Source organism: Setaria viridis, chromosome 1 (assembly GCF_005286985.2).
Source record: "Setaria viridis chromosome 1, Setaria_viridis_v4.0, whole genome shotgun sequence".
In the NCBI taxonomy this organism is placed as follows: domain Eukaryota; kingdom Viridiplantae; phylum Streptophyta; class Magnoliopsida; order Poales; family Poaceae; genus Setaria; species Setaria viridis.
In genome coordinates, this window is record NC_048263.2 from 35,340,647 (window position 1) to 35,357,789 (window position 17,143).

Consider the following 17,143-nt stretch of genomic DNA (forward strand, 5'->3'; position numbering starts at 1 on the left):
CCCTTTACAACGACACACGCAGCAAATGCTTGGCTTTGAAGGGTAGCTAGGTATCCTAGGCGATTACTAGCTATAGTTTGTAAAGCAAAGCTTGGAGAGGAGAAAGAAAAGCAATCCTGATCAGCAGCGCAAAAAGATGGCAATGGGAAAGGTGAGGCGAGTTACTAAGCGTGCTTACTGAAAGTGATGGCTGTCCATGCATCTTGGCTGTTGTTTTATGTGTAGGCAGATGGGTAGATGCTATATGGGCTGCGCTGCATGGGTTGCTGTCAAGCAAGCGTGTTTGCTTCATCCCGTGCCGAATTGTTTGACAAAGGTGAACACGGAACAGTACTAAACCCACGATGAAAAGAGTTCTCAAATCATTTTCATGATCATGGAAATAGTTGGTCAAAAATTCGCCTTTGTAAACCGCTTCCCTGCCCTACTCTAATATGCATTTTGAATCAGAGGGGAAGCTCTTTAATTAATTGTGACATAATCTTGTTGTATAAATATTTAAGTGGCTAATGTATGAAAAAATAACCTTGGCGTAGCAACTGGGTTGTAATCGGATGGATCTTTTCTTTTAATATTAACGGCATTGTAACACCCTAATTTTCATCATTTGCAAGTTAATAAAAATTAATTAAAATTTTTCTAGAATTTGTTTGACTTCGTTTAAGGCCTTAAGGTTTCTTTGTGAATTTATTAGGCATTAAAGTCTTTTTATAAAATTAACTTAATGAACCATAGGTTTATATGTGTTGCATTTATGATGGTTGTATTTCTTATTCCTTGGGTGTGAAAAAAGTTTAAAAATGCGTTCAGACAATGATTAGGTTCCTTTGAGAATTTTCCAGATTTTTCAGTAAATCTATTCTCATTTTTCTAGAGCTTAATCCAATTTTTGGATGGTTCTACAAATATTTCTAGGAGCTCCAAGTATTTTATTTGTGTTCCTCGTGTCCCAAATCATTTCCAAGAATTTTTCTAAATTTTTTTTTGGAGTTTTTAGAGTATTTTTTGTGATTTAATTATGATGTCAGGATTTTTGGAACTGTTTTCGAATCTGAAATTAATTCCCGAAATTAGAAAAAGGAGGAAAATATAACCGGACTCCAAAGTGGCCTATAAATACTTTCCGGTGATCTTCTGACGTCCTTTTTCCAACGCCGCAAACCCCACCTCGTTTCGACAACCTACCTATCGCAGTTCGACGCCGAACGTATAATCCTTCCCGACGAGAACTCCGGCGAGCAAATACGGTGAAACCGTCAGCCAAAGGTGAGCGCACCAACGCGTTCGTCTCGTCATTCTCATTCCGTTTTGCCGCTCAAGCGCGATATCGGTTGCCGTTCCCGGTGATCCCCTTTCTCTCTTTCTGTTTCCTGGCCGCTGGCCATGGCCCTGCTCGCCCGGCCGCCCTCACCTGGCCGTGCCGCCGGCCCGCCCACCGCACGAGCCTCCGCTACCCGCGCTGCCCCTCCGTGCCGTCACCAGCCGCTGCTACCGCCACCACCCGCGCCCCTGGCCCGGACGCCGTCCCGCCACCGCCGCATGCACCCCTAGCCCGCACTACCGCCGCCGCCGCACGCGCCCTTGGCCCGGCTGCTGTCATCCACCCGCTGACGGCCGTATCCCTGGCCCGGCCGGCGGCGGCGGTAGGTCTCCCTGTCAGCGACACGAGGTCAACCGGATGGAGGTTAAAGAAGACGACCGTTTTGCAAGTTAGGATCCTGAAGAAACCAATAATCCCGAGATCCAGTCCAATCTTTAAGTTTTAACGCGTTTAAGCCCTCGGTGTTAGCAGATAGGGAAGCTTGGTTTTCTCACAGTTATGCTCCTGTACCATGTTTAGATCATATCTTTTGCGTTTTAACTCCGTTTTGAGTGAATCTTTCGCTCACACGTTCATCTTAACATGTAGATTAGTGTACCACTTTTCAATATTGTTTATGATGATTGGTGTACTATTTTTAATTTATTTTATTTGTTTGCTTGTATGTGCGTGCTCTGGATGTTTGCTTTGGATGATTGTCATGAGTAGAACGAACACACTTCGAGGACATTCAAGAGTAAGGAGACGGAGACATTCTGAGAAGCAGTGGTACTGTGGATAAAGGCAAGTTGTGTCCTTGATCACATTCTATCCTATACAACATTTATACAAGAAACATATGCTATGCACGCTTGAGTCTTAATTTGATGGGTCCTAATTAAGGATTTATCTAGTTTCCATATTATTCCTCGTCAATCTAGGTTTTACTTTATGTTGGGTAGCTATGCTAGTTGCTGTACCTAGTTTATGGTGGGAAGTAATGAACAATGATGAACCTGATTTATTTGTGTTATGCATCTTTGTTAATTACAACCACTCATATGCCTTAATTGAAACATGGAGTGACCACCCAGGAAAAAAGTACAACCATAAGACCAATAGGCTCTGGTCTTGGCTTACTAATTAGAGACTCTGGTTTGTGGTGGTCTAACCGAAAGGGCAAGGCAAGAGGGGGTCTTATGATGGGGTATAGCTCGGCTCCTTTGAGTGGTATTCTCTTTGTAGATACTCACCTTAGGGGAGGGTTATGCATACACAACTGTCAAAACCTTAGCGGACTACTACCTACTAGGGAATCTTTGTAAAGGCCTCGTAGCGTCCCTATGCAGTCACACCTCGGTAGTATGATAAGTGCCTACTTTTGCACAACATGGTTGGGTCTAAAGTTCTCTTGAAACTTTTACGCGACTTATAGTGAAAGTGTACAACCTTTGTAGAGTGTAAAACTGATATATCAGCCGTGCTCATGGTAACTGAACTTGAAAAATAATTAACTTGTGCTTTATTTATGTTCTTGTTCAATTATCTTTATGCTTAATTGGGTGGTATAAACTTACATTCTAGTAAATAGCATGCTAATAAAACTTGACCAACTTTAAAAGTGCTTAAATGCAGTAAACTAGTCAGCTATTCCTTGATTTGACCTTACACTACATATTTCCCCACACTTGCTGAGTACCAACCATAAGTGTACTCACACTTGTTATATCTCACCCTTGCTGAGTACCAACCATAAGTGTACTCACACTTGTTATATCTGTTGTTCAGTACAAGACAAATTTGTTGAAAACTTTGAAGATTTGCTAAGCGTACGTTTACCACAGTCAACTGCCTGTGGAGTTGTTGGAGATCCGCTGCTTATACTAGAGATTTTTATCTCATTTCTAGTTATGTAATCTATGTAACTCTCTCTTTATGTTATAATACTATTTTTGATATTTACTGAAGTCAACGTATGTGTGAAACTTGATCCTGGCACACATATGATAGTCATTTTGTTTTGCCTTTAAAATCAGGTGTGACTGACATGCAGTTGTGTGCTCGTTTGAGGAAAAAATTCAATGTTTTAGTATTAAACCTAGCTAATTAAAAGTGAAAGCCGTGCCCAGTTGCGGCGGTGGTGCTTTAGTGGCACCGTGTTAGCGTAGCCAGCAGTGGCTTGCTCGGGTGCTCGCCGGCACCACGGTGGTGGTGGGGCTAGCGATGGCCAAGCAGGGATGCACCAGCGGCGCCATGCTGGCGTGCTGGCGGTGCTGGGCTGCCTCTCTTCCCGGAGAGACTTGCTCATGGCTCCGGAGACACCGATCGTTGGGCATTGTGGCCGCTGCTCTTTGCTAGCGCGTGACGTGGGGACGCTCGTGGCGTGCAATGGTGTTTGGTGATAATGGGGACGCTTGTATGTCACCAATGTCCGCGCGAGGAGCAGGCTACGGCTACGGCTGGGGCAGTTCAAGGGACTTGCAGTCGTGGTGAAAGCCATGCCTGTTAAGGCCAATGACGGCAACGTCTATGGATGCCGTTTACTCCTTTGAAGCGTCATCGAATTGCCCCTTTTCTCCTTGCGCTGCTCGGTTTTCTTGGGTGTAAGCTCAGACCATTTGGTCAGGTGATAGTGTCACATGTGGTGTCATTCCCCTCTTTTGAGGCGTCGCTTTGGAAGCTCATGCCACGCCTCTCTCGTGACAGTTCAATAGGTAGAAAAAATAAAAAAAACAAAAAACAAAAAAATTAGAGATGTGGCTGCTGATGGTGGTGTTGGTGAGAGTGTTGTGGTGGTGGCCATTTTGTGGCGTGCTGGAGTCAATGGTGGCAGCGATCGATGCTGCGGAGGTTTCAATCGACTGGTGTGATGGCGTTATGAGACATGTGTTGATGTCCCAATCCAACCAGCCGACGAGGGTGTTTGAGTTGAGTAGTGTACTGTGATGAGTTGTGCTGTGCGTGTTGACGTCCCAATCCAAACGGCCAACGAGTTTGTTGAGTTGAGTGAGTAGTCCGATGAGTTGTGCGACTCGTGTTGATGTCTCAATCCGACCGACCGGTGTATGTTTATTGTTGTACTGCTCAGTCTAGGTGTCTTTTTTTTTAATATAATCGGCAGTTCTTCTATCCGGTTCTTAAAAAAAATATGTTGAAAATTCCTGGTGCAGTCTCGTCTCTTAACTCTTTGGTTCAGTAGAGTTGGCCAACGGATCCATGCATTTATCGGCATCAGGGAGCAGTGATCTTGCCTGTTGGTGTCCCATGCGGCATGTAACTTGTTTCTAAGCAACGTAACTATTCTTCACCATGCAGCACAAACCGTACACACGCGAGGATGACCAGTGTGTCTATGGTAGCCCAACACGTACGTACGTACCCACACCTTAATTATACCTCAGGCTGTTAGCTACGCGCGATCGCATGAGCACGACGTCAAACGCGAGATCCCGTGCATGCGTGCGAGTGGCGCATGGCTTGCTGCGACCCTGCCCGCAGACTCGCAGTCGCAGCTTAGCTCCTTGATTCCGGCCGTAGCATATAGCGTAGCACATCAAGAGATATCATCAATAGAGTAGAGACTGCTCCAGCCTCCAGATAGATAGGAGCACGATCGAGCTCTGCGGCACTGCCATGTATAGTTGGCCAAACGGGCAGCCCGGTTGGGCCTGGCACGAGCACGATCCGGGCCTGGCACGAGCACGATCTGGCCCGGCACGATCAGGCCCGGCACGTTTAGGCATGAACAGTAATCGTGCCGGGCCGTGCCAGCCCACGTGCCGAAGGAGCGGTGCAGGCACGGCCCGTAGCCTTCTTAGACGGGCCGACGGGCCGTGCCGGCCCGCTGGCCCGACGGGTCGTAATGGCTTAGCCGTGCTCGTGCCAGCCCGCGGCACGGCATAAAAAACCATCACCAGATTCAGCATCACCAGACCAATTCAATGCTCACAGTTTGAAAATCAAATTCAAAACTAATACAATCAAATTCACATTTCTACAGGAAGTTCACAAGTTGACAGCTTCTAAAGGAAGCTCACAAATGACAAATGCACAGGTTCACAATCAAATATCACAATCAAAGGAGATTCAATATTATTTTGAGTTGTTTGTGTTGCTGCCTCATTAAAAACCTTTGTAGGTAAAAACTCACACCTCGTGAGAAAACCCTACAAAGGAAAAAAAAGAGTACAACCAACTCATCTCATCAAAGTTCAATGTTCATTACATCACAAGATTCACTCATTCACAACAGTAACACTAGAACACTAACACATCAGGCTTCTGGCTAGCTACAAGTTGTAATTCTTCAAGCAACGGGCGTGTAGCACTCTAGCTTCTGCCAACAGAAAATGATCAAAGCAGATTTATCAAATGATCAAAGCAGTAACTTAAATGATAGGAAATGATAGGAAAGGAAAGAAATCTTACTCCTCAAGATACAAGTTCTCAAATGACTCTTCAAGTTCAGGATCGTCGATGGTATGCTGCAGTTTTAAATCTCCTTGCTCCCAATCCTTGATCAAAGCCAGGATCTCCACTATCTCAGGGGTAAGATAATGTCATCGCTCCTCAATGATACTGCCAGTGGTACTAAATGCAGATTCTGATAGTATGACCGTCTAGGTAGAAAGATAATTCAGAAGCAGCAACAAGAGAGGCACCTATTTGAGTAACTTGCAACAAAGCACTAGCAGATTATCTCCTAGATAGGGAGGAAGAAACAGAAGTAGAACCTAGGTCAGCACCAAGGATAGCAGCACAATAACTAGATGAAGCACCCTGAGAACCAAAAATCTTACCCCAAGCAGTCTTCTTCTTACCTGCAGGCCCTGGTTGGGTGGCCCTCTGCATCCTCACAGAACCATACTTAGCTTCATACTTGAAAAAGATTGTAGATAATTCAGCTCTTACATCAGTTAAGTAACTAGAATAATCCTTACCATTTAGATGAGACAATCGTTGAAGAACATTGCTAAAACCAGCAATCTTAGTTCTAGGATCCAATATAAAAACAAAGGAATAAAGCATAGGTATATCAGACTAATAATCTAAAAACTTAGACTTCATGGGTGCAACAACATGTTTCAGATCAGCATCATCAGCATAGAAATTAAGATGTTCAGCTATCTCAAGAACATGATGCAAGACTAATGGAGCAGTAGGATAATAAACACTAGACAAAATGATAGTAGAATCATAGTATTGTTCAAGAAATATTAGAATCTTTTCAGCAACATACCAGTGTAATTCTGTCAGGATTGTCTAACCTTCAACCAAACCATATTGAGTGGTTATGAACTGATGAAATGTGATCTTATGGGGTAATAGATACTTGAGCATGAGATAAGTTGAATTCCATCTAACATCCATGTCCAAAGAAAACTTACGAGGATGGATACCAACAACAATGCAATAGGACTTGTATGCAGCAATACGTTGGTTAGAACAATTTAGAAATGAAATTGCAGTTCTAAATGAACTAAGCATAGGCTTGAAAACATCAAGGCTAGCCTTAACAATAAGATTAATAATGTGATAAGCACAACGCTGATGAAAAAATAGTTTACCCATGTAACCAGACAGTGAAGGATGGAGCTTACCAATGGCGGTAGTGTTTGCCGATGTATTATCCAATGTTATAGAAAATATCTTATCATTTAAACCATAATTAGTAACAACAGATATAATAAGCTCAGCAATATTATCAGCATTATGAGAAACATCAATTAAACGAAGGTCTAAGATCCTCTTCTCTAGTTGCCAATCAGCATTCACATAATAAGTAACCACACTAAGGTAATCTTCTTTAGCATTACCAGACCATATCTTACTTAACATTACCAGATCATATGTCTTCCCCATCAACCGCAACTCATCGTTGTAGCAGGTTGGATAGTCGTCGTCCATCCTCAAGTAAACAAAGACATCACAAGATCATATTCAGGGAAACAAAAACAGAAGTATTAATTACAAGATCACAAATATTACTTAGAAGTATTAATTACAAGATCACAAGACTATAATCGGTGTAACAAAAATATCACAAGATCACAAGACTATAATCACAAGACTTCAAGTATTAATCAGAAGTAGTAGTTGTAGAAATAAAAATAGAAGACCTCAAATATTAATCAGAAGTAGTAGTAGTAGTTTACAGAAATAAAAACAGAAGACCTCAAGTACTAATCACAAGATAACAAGAATAGAAGTTTTAATCAGAAGTAGTAGTCGTAGTTTACAGAAATAAAAACAGTAGACCTCAAGTATTAATCACAAGATAACAAGACTATAATCATAAGATAACAAGACCAGAAGTATTAATCAGAAGTAGTAGTAGTATTAGTTTATAGAAATACAAACAATAGACCTCAAGTATTAATCACAAGATAACAAGACTATAATCATAAGATAACAAGATCGGAAGTATTAATCACAAGATAACAAGACCAGAAGTATTAATCAGAAGTAGTAGTAGTAGTTTATAGAAATAAAAATAGAAATCCTCAAGTATTAGTCACAAGATAACAAGAACAGAAGTATTAATCAGAAGTAATAGTAGTAGTATTAATCAGAGTACAAGATATAGATCAAAAGACATAGTTTGCAGATAGAGCTTACAAATCACAAGATCACAGGACTACAGTAGCATACGGATCACAAGATCACAGGACTACAGGAGCTCACCTCGCCCTCGAGCACACCCGGACCACACCCTTGAGCCCTCCACCGTTGACGTCGTCGCCTCGGCGGCTCCGTTCTTCAACGACGCGCGGCCCCCAACGGAGACCTGCAAGAGGAGCAAGAGGAGGATTAGAACTCAGAAGAAGAGGAACGAGAGGAGGATAAGAAGAAGAGGAACGAGACTATGAGATTACCTGCGTAGCCGGAGCCCGGAGTCGGAGAAGACGAATGCCAACAATGGGGAACCAGGGAGGGAGGCGGATCTGCAAGGGGAGGAGCGATTTCGATGAGGGAACCAGGAAGGGAGGCGGAGGGGTTAGGGGAGGAGCGGTTACGAGGAGGGAGGCGGAGGGGCAACCGGCGAGCCGGCGGCAGGCAAGGACAGCGGCTGATCTGCGAGGGGAGGAGGCGGAGGTGTCGAGACAGGAGGTGGAGGGAGCTGGGGCCGGGGAAGTGGGGGAGGTGGCTCAAAGGGGTAGGGTTTCGGGGGAGGAGCGGCCGGCGCCACGTTTTATATGGCGAGCACCCGAGCCGATCCAGGTCTAGCCCTACCGCCAAATGGGCCTGGCTGTACCGGGCCAGCCCACAGGCTGAGGGAGCAGCCCAGGCGCAGCCCGTGGTGTAGGTCGGGCCGGCACGGGCACGACGGTCGCTGGGCCGGGCCGGGCCTGGGCTGGGCCAAAAATGTGTCGTGGGCTGGCCCACGGGCCTCGGCCATATGGCCAACTATACTGCCATGCCATCTGCAAGAGCGAGACAACTACACTGTGGCTGTGAGGGCCTCCCGCAATTATTACTCTCCCAGTCGCGACGAGGCGCACGCGGCCGGCCGGCCGGGTTGCCTGCGCGCGCCGTACGACCGCGTACCGGCCGGCGTTCGCGTGCCGAGCGGACGTACACCCGAAATTGAACTCCCTCGATCGCTTGCCTGCCGACTGCGACGACTGGCTCGTGCTCAGCTCGCTGCCTCGCTTCGTACCAGCGACACTTACTGCGACGGGCCGTGTGCATGCACGCAACGCGCTGATGCCGCGCAGGTGTATGCCGTAGCTCCCCTGCCCGGACCCTGGGGCGCACATGAATCTCGGCCCGTACGAGGACAAACAGGTGTGGGGGATGGAGACGGAGAGTGACGACGCCGCACGGCCGCTGGAGTCCGCGCACTCCTCGCCTAGATGAGGCAAGTCGCGGATTTCCACTTCGCCTTGCCGGTTCACCCGGGCGCGCGCTTCGTTCCCGGCCCAGGTCCTCCTCTTGCGTCCTCTCACCGATCACACGATCGATCGAGCATTCCCGTGCGGCGTCAGTCACTCATGGAGTTTCATAACATTAAATCAAACACCACATCAACAAAATTGTTAACTTATTAAGATAATTAATAGAGGAAGTTTCATAAGATAAGAGAGGAGTTTCATCCCTAATTTATACCACTGCCTTATAAATATAGATGGAGGGAGTAATTCATCTCACCACTCTTCTCTAGATAACTTATGCTTAGTTCTAGGTAGTGGATCTTCTCAAGATGATGGAGCCCCCTCCTAGAAAAACTACATGTGTGATATTTCACTCAACTGCAGATTTTACAATGCACTCGATGTAGTACGACACATATGCTTCTTCTACCAGTTTCGTTTCAAGCAAAACTCCTGTGGAAGCTGAAACTATACCTCTCAAGGTAAAAGTCGTTTTGTGGTACTTAAGCAAAGGTGTAAGTTTGACTAAGGATAACTTGGCCAAAAGAAATTAGCACGGGAGTCTAAAGTGTACGTGTTTTTTTTTATCACAAAGAAACAATTAACCTCCTCCTTTTTTACTGCATTTTTGCTAAAACTTTATGGCATCTAATCACCTCCACCTTGGGATCTAAGCACCTCCACCTTGGGAGTTAAAAAGACGTAGTAATATGCAAGATGTAATAGGAAGGTGGATGCGGCCTTGTACAAATAATTACAAAGTTTCAACTCATAGTAGGGGTAGAAGCAATGTTTTGGTCCATATGATTGTCAAGAAAAGATATCATTGTTAATAAACGTCTTAATGTAACCATTATACACGCAATTTTTAGGGTCACTTACTGGATTCGCTTATATATGGAGGTTATTGCAAGTCTAGGACCAACGAGAGGATATCCTCAGGGGTGCAGTGCACCTCATCCCACTATCTCTACCGTCAACTATTGCTAGAGCATCACTGATGGCAACGGTAGTTTGGGCGGATTTTGGTGGGGGATGGGGGGTAGTAGTACTGGGAATAGGATTGGTAGTTTGTTGGAGCACCAAAACCTCATATATGACAATTATTTATGATTTGGGGGGTGGATTTTGCGATCTGCATGTGCAAAATGAGAAACTCCTTCACTCTAATATGTGAGTTTATGTGTTTTCAAATAGGCAACATATCTACTGCAAACCAACCAAACTGTGCAACTTTGGAAACTACAAATCAGAACCATAAGATGCCAATCCAATGGATGGGATGAGAGGTGTAACTATTTTACGCTTAAGCCCCCCATCCGCTGGCCATTTTGCCAATACCCTCTGCTGCCCGCGTCTGTTCCCACATCGCCAAGCCCTTCCGTCGTCAAGTCTAGGGGCATCACGAGTTGCCTTAGAGGCCGCCGCCACGCTTGTGCTCCCTGGCGTCCCATCGGATTCCGTCGCCCCCACCTGGTCCCGTCGGATTCCACCGCCCCCGGCCTGGTCTGGTCCCGCCCGTGCGCTCGGCCTAGTGCCAATCGCCCCCGCCCGCTTCCTGCTGAGCCTGTGCTTCTCCGCGGCGGCTTCTCCTTTTTTTCATTCTATCGTAACAGATGCATGGGTTTCTTCATGCATGTGCTGAACGTCATCTTGAGAAAGGGCAGGGTATTGCTGGCCAAGCTCTTAAATCCAATCTGCCATTCTTCTCTCCTGATGTAAGAGAGTACACTATCGAAGACTACCCGCTTGCACACCATGCTCGTAAGTTTGGCCTGCATGCTGCTGTAGCCATCCGGCTGAGGAGCACGTACACTGGTAGCGATGACTACATTCTAGAATTTGTTCTCCCAGTCAACTGCAAGGGCTGTGGAGAGCAGCAGATGTTATTAACAACCTTTCCAGCACAATGCAAAGAATATGCAAAAGCTTGCGAACAGTTTCTGAAGCTGAAGTTGATAGTGTTAGTGCTTCTGCTGCATCAATGAATAAGAAGAGTAATGGAAGTTTGGGGCCTGTGTTGACAACAAAAGTTACTGCACCAAGTTTTGGTGTCAACAGACTGATCTGTTGTTTCTACTGCCGGCAATGCCGATGGTGTTCTTTATATTTGAAGAGGAGTCGACGTGGCTTTGGATATTGCAATCAGACGTTATTAGCTCTGAAGACAAGTATCAGACTTCTATAATTAGTTTCGGAACATGAAGCATTCATACTCCGAAACTGGGGGGCTTGTGTTGACACCTGATTTTGACCAATCCTATAAATTCGGAGTACAAGATAATTGGAGTCACGTACAACAATAAGAAGCTAGCATGCGTGTATATGGGCACGGAGTCCAAATCGGCTTCATTGGATTGATCGGCAAGGAGAGGCAAGGATGATATAAAGGAATGGCCAGCACATATGGATAAAAATGATTAGAATATACAACATGGATTCTGGTGCACTTTGCATGCCATGCGTGGGAGGCTTCCAGAATAATTATGCATGCGGCCGATCTGTGCATGTACGGGAGGTTGTTTCATAGAATAAAATATTTTAGAGATAGAGTTGGGTTAGTTAGAGATAGAGTTTTTTATTAGAAAAGATTGTGTACGTGACTTGCCTTGTGCGTGGTTAGATACCAATTATGTAACGTCCGCCCTATAAATATAAAGGGACGTGGCCATTGTAAAGAATAATCACACGATCAATAATACAACATATTTACCTTTACCTTTCGGCTTCACGCCATTGCCCTAGGAGTAGGAGTAATGTAGATTCTCGACGAGTTCCTTCTAGCAAGCTGGGATGCATCGACCTCGATCTCCGGCGAGCTACAAGTTCCGTCACCAGTTGTTCTAGGCTTTAACCACCGGGCGCATCGCTGTGGTTTCGTCTAGTTTCATCTACCAGTTATCGAGTATCTTGGATCTTTGACTTACGGCGCATCGCTTCTGTCTCGATCTACGGTATTCACCAGTTATCCCGCCTTGATTAAGCTTGCATCGGCTGATATTTATCTGTTCTTTCGTCTTGCCGTTCAGTTTGCTTTAATTAGCTTTAGATTGGTTCATCATAGACGATAGATCATTTAATAGCCTGTTGCATCTTAATCTTGGTTACCCCTTCGAGTGTTGTTGGGAGTAAGTTCCATTGTGATTGGATTCATCAGCTGGCGGGGTTCAGATTAACGTCCCGCTAAATATTTCTAGACTGCAACTACCGGGCGCATCGCTGTGGTTTCACCTAAAAATATTGGTGGTGATGTTAGTTTAGATCTCATCGGCTTGTGGCTCTAGCTATGGTGGAGCAACAACTCAACAGCATCGTGTTTCCTATCGGCCGTATGGCTGATGGTTATTGTAAATTATATTAAATCGGCCCGATCGGCCAACTCCATCGAACTTCGAGAGAATTATCTCCACCTTGTCAGTTGAATGGTCAAACTGACTGGCACGCCCACGCACACCATGCGCACCGATTTGGATTTTGCACTGGAGTTAAGCAGATCTTCCAGGTCCTCATGTGGTGATGCAGGGTCCACCACCTTCAGGATTTTGCGTCAACACATTCTGGCACGCCCGGTGGGACATGGTTATAAGGCTCACATTTTTATTCAATAAAAAAGCATCTTGAGCAGCTATATCAAGTTCATCGGCATCGGCGTGTTGGAGTTAATTTAAATCAATATAATATTCTAACCAGAACAGCCGTTGGTACAGAAAGATGATCTTAATTTCAATCGGCTGCATATTGTATAGATAAATTTGATGCTAGATTAATTACTGCATATTGTATAGATAAATTTGATGCTAGATTAATTACGGAGGAAACCGATACAACATCGACACCATCACTCCTTACTGATGTTATATATCGGCCAGTTCAGAGGAAACAAGTATCGGCTGGGCACATAGTAGCTGATGGAGTTTTGTTTTTTTTTATCAGCCAAAGGAAACAAAGCATCGGCCGATGGAATATAATCGGCAAGCATAGTGGCCGATGGAATTATTTTTTAGCCAATGGAACATTTTTTTTCAGCCGATAGAAGTATTTTTCAGCTGATGCAACATTTTTTTAGCCGATTGGAAAAGCTCCAGCAGGTGGGCAAGAGAGAAATAAAAAAAATGCATCGGCAGTTGTATCGGCTGATTGGAAGAATTAAAAGGGATCGGCCGATTGGAAATTGCATCGGCTGATGGAAAATGGGATCGGCCGATTGGAGTTGTATCAGCTGATTAAGGAAAAAAAACAACGACCGATCGTAGAGAAAGACATCGGCCGATTAGCATCAGTCAGTTGGAATTAGAAAAAAAACAGAGAGAGGCATCGGCCGATTAGCGTCAGCCTGTTGGAATTAAAAGAAAAAAAAACAGAGAGAGGCATCGGCCGATTAGCGTCAGCCAGTTGGAATTGAAAGAAAAAAAAGCGTGGCATCGGCCGATGGAAAATTGGTGCAGCCGATTGGGAAAAGAAAGAAAAAACAAAAGTGGCATCGGCCGATGGAAAATTGGTATTGCTGATTGAAAAAAATAGAAGAAGAAAAAAAGTTGGCATCGGCCGATAAAAAATTGGTTTAGCGGATTGAAAATTGCTAATCGGCCGATTGAAGAGAAGCATCGGTGTATTGGTTAAAAAAAAAGTACAGGGAAGCATCGGCGGGTTAGTTAAAACAAAAAGCATCGCCCAGTTGGAATTAAAAAAAAAGGAGGAGGCGGTCGGCCGATGGGCAAAGGAACGAGTGAAAGCAGGGCGAAAGAACAAAAAAGAAAGAAAGAAATAAGAGAAGCATCGGCCGATTGATTAGGAAAAAAAAAGCATCGGCCACGTTGGTGCGTTGGCAAAAGAGAGGGGCATCGACCATTCGTGCGTCTCCTTATTGATAAAAAAAAATCGGCCGATTGAAAATTGGATCGGCCGATTAAATATTGTTGGCGCTAGAAATCGGCCAACCGAATCCCAGCGTCTGACACACGACCCGGGAGAATCTGCTTAGCTCCTGTTCGGGTGATTGCCCTGGTGCGGTTCGCGCGGCGTGCCAGCCAATCTGACCTGTTGATTGGCAAGGAAGAATACGTGTTAGGTCCAGAAATCCCGATCGGCTCAGTTTCCGATCTCGAGAGAGCTTATCAGCGAATCGGCCGATTTGCCGTAATAAAGAAATCGGCTATAAGGCAGCCGATCACTGTAGCCTTGTAGACGAAAAACTGCTAGAGTAATCGACGCAAAGCTAGGATAACAACACTAGGAATAGATCTAATCGGCAATACAAAATAGATGAATTTAATAGCAGAACGTGAAGAAAGCCGAAGCTACCGATTCCTAGCTGGATAACTGGTGATAAAACTAGAAAGACAGGTAAAACCTATGATTCTAGCAAATATCGATAACTAGTGAATAATTCTAAACGAAACAACAGCGATACGCCCGAAGTTAAAGCTTAGATATTACTCGATAAGCGGAACTTACAGGATCGGCCGGAGATCAGACTGATGCAGCCCTGCCAACCCGCACGAACTCGTGAAGAAGAGAAAAGTATTGGCGAAGTCGCCTGCTTGAAAGTAAGTACGAGGAAAAAGTAGTTTGTTGTATTGATTTGTTGATGATTACAGATTTACAAAGGTAGCTATTTATAGCCCCGTACAGATGACTTCTTAACCGACTAGAATTCTATCCCTAATTCAAACAGAAAACGAATATTTACAAGCATGATTCGTGCTAGGTTGGTTACTCTACGCTTCATGGGCTGATCTCCCACTTATCCTTTTATTCCTTTCCAAGCCCATACAGGCCCAATTAAACCAACCTCCTAATCGACCGATTCCTTATCGGCAAAAGGCAACCGATTGGGACCCCGGCACGTTCGATCCGAAGCGAGACAGAAGTCACCGGCCGATCTCGCACTGTAGCACCATTCGACCGATTCCCAACTGTGCTTCTCCAATTCCCTCTCTTCTTGGCGCCGATTTTACTAGTGACGAAATCTGGCGTCAACACATGCCCCCCAGTTTCGGAGTAAACATAGTCTTTACTTCGAAATTCTTTATAACCTCCCCTCCGAAACAGCCGCAATGAAAATATCCTTCCGTTTTGCGGTCTTCCAGCTGATGATTGCAATCTTTTCGAAACGGGCGCCCACGACAACCACTACTCCCGAAAAACTCAAAACGCCGGCGCGGTAAAAATTCCATTTTTACCCTCCTTCAGGCACCCTTTAAATAGCGGTTCACCCCGCACTTCATCTTCAAGCTCACGTCTCTCTTTCTCAGCGCGCGCGCCCTCTTCTTTCCTTAGCACCTTTCCCTTGCCGCCGAAGCTTTCTAGCGCCATCCTCCTGTTAATTTTCCCCTTCTCCTCCAATGGCGGCTCCTCCCGGCAGCTCTCCAGCGCGCGACGTTCCGGAAGTAGCACCTCCGGCGGTAGTGGCGACGGCCGTTGCTCCATCCACAGAAGAAGGAGCTTCATCGGAGATCCCAATGGCGATCCCCATCATGGCCTCATCGTCCGCATCTGCACCGGCGACCACGCCGACCACACGGAACTTCATCCCAGAGGTTAATACCGAATCCTTCTTCTATCGGCAATGCATTTACTTTAGATATGTTTCTTACTTTTTTACACCCCTCTTTCCTTTTTTAGGCAGTTAGGCATCGCATTACCATCCATCTTACGGGAAATCCCGGCCTTATTTGTCTCGGACCTATGGGGAACCAAGATCCAATAGAGCTTATCAATTTAGAAACCCACAGGATACCCTTCAAACAGTCCGACATGGACTTAGATCACTGGTTGGGCACTTTTAGGTCCTGGCCGAATGAAACCCCAGGTTGGAGGGAGTGGTACCAACGGGTAGCCGCGTCGAAGAGCGTCTCATGGGAGGAGCTCAAAATCGGCCAGTGCATCAACCTGTCTTTGTCCCAGATGGAGAAAAATGAGCCGTTGGTAATAGCAGCTTCTTACTTTTGGTCTGATGCACTCAATGCTTTCTTATTTGGGCACGGACCTATGACCCCAACACTGGCCGATGTGGTTCTGTTGACCGGCCTTGACATTTCTTCCCCGGACACACCTTTCCACCTTTTAGCCGCAACGTCACATCGGCTGGACACAAGGGGAATTGGCGGGTGGAAGGGATTCATCAGAAGTAATAAAAGAACCGGGTCTGTTGAGAATAGGGAGCATACAGCCTTCTTAATGATGTGGTTAGAAAAACACTTCTTTTGTGGAAGAGCCGCCGGCCCATCAACCAACACCCAGGCTTTAGCCGAAGCGCTGTCCAGAGGAAATCGTGTCCTCCTTGGGAAACACTTGCTAGGGGCGGCGTACCACATGCTCCATCAAATCGGCATCAGACTATCCAAGGGAGAGCCAATTGGAAATGCAGGCGGACCCTGGTGGTTTATCAACCTATGGTTGAACCTCTACATGAGCGAGATCACTCAGCATAGGGTGGACCGTATGATGTTCCCCAACATTGAATCGGCAGAAGATCCTACCGAACGTCGCCGATGCATGTCTTTTGGTGAAGCAGCATCGGCCTTTCCAGGTTGCACATATTCTGCTACAAAGGTAGCCGAGTACTTCCGATGCTTCTATAACGGCTTCAATGAAGAAGCAACCGTTTGGTTTCCTTATCGGCGGGATGACCCAATCTTTGAACTCCCCACCTGCTTCGATTCAATCACTGGCCGATTTGACGAAGAGCTCAATGACGAGTTAATCAAGCCAGGAATCTTGCCAGCCAACTTCTTTTCGGGGAAATATGCCCCCACGTATGAGTTTTACAACCCTTCCGTTGCAGCACGTTAGTTCGGCATGGGTCAGCTGTCGATTCAAGTGTATTTTGCTGGCCGAGTCAAGTTCAAAGATGAGCTCACATCCGGTCTGGATTACAGTCGGGTACGAGACCGGATTCCGGACTCCAACACCATTGACCTGAACAACTGGATAGTAGCTCCCTTTGCTGTCCAGCCGTTCAAACTCT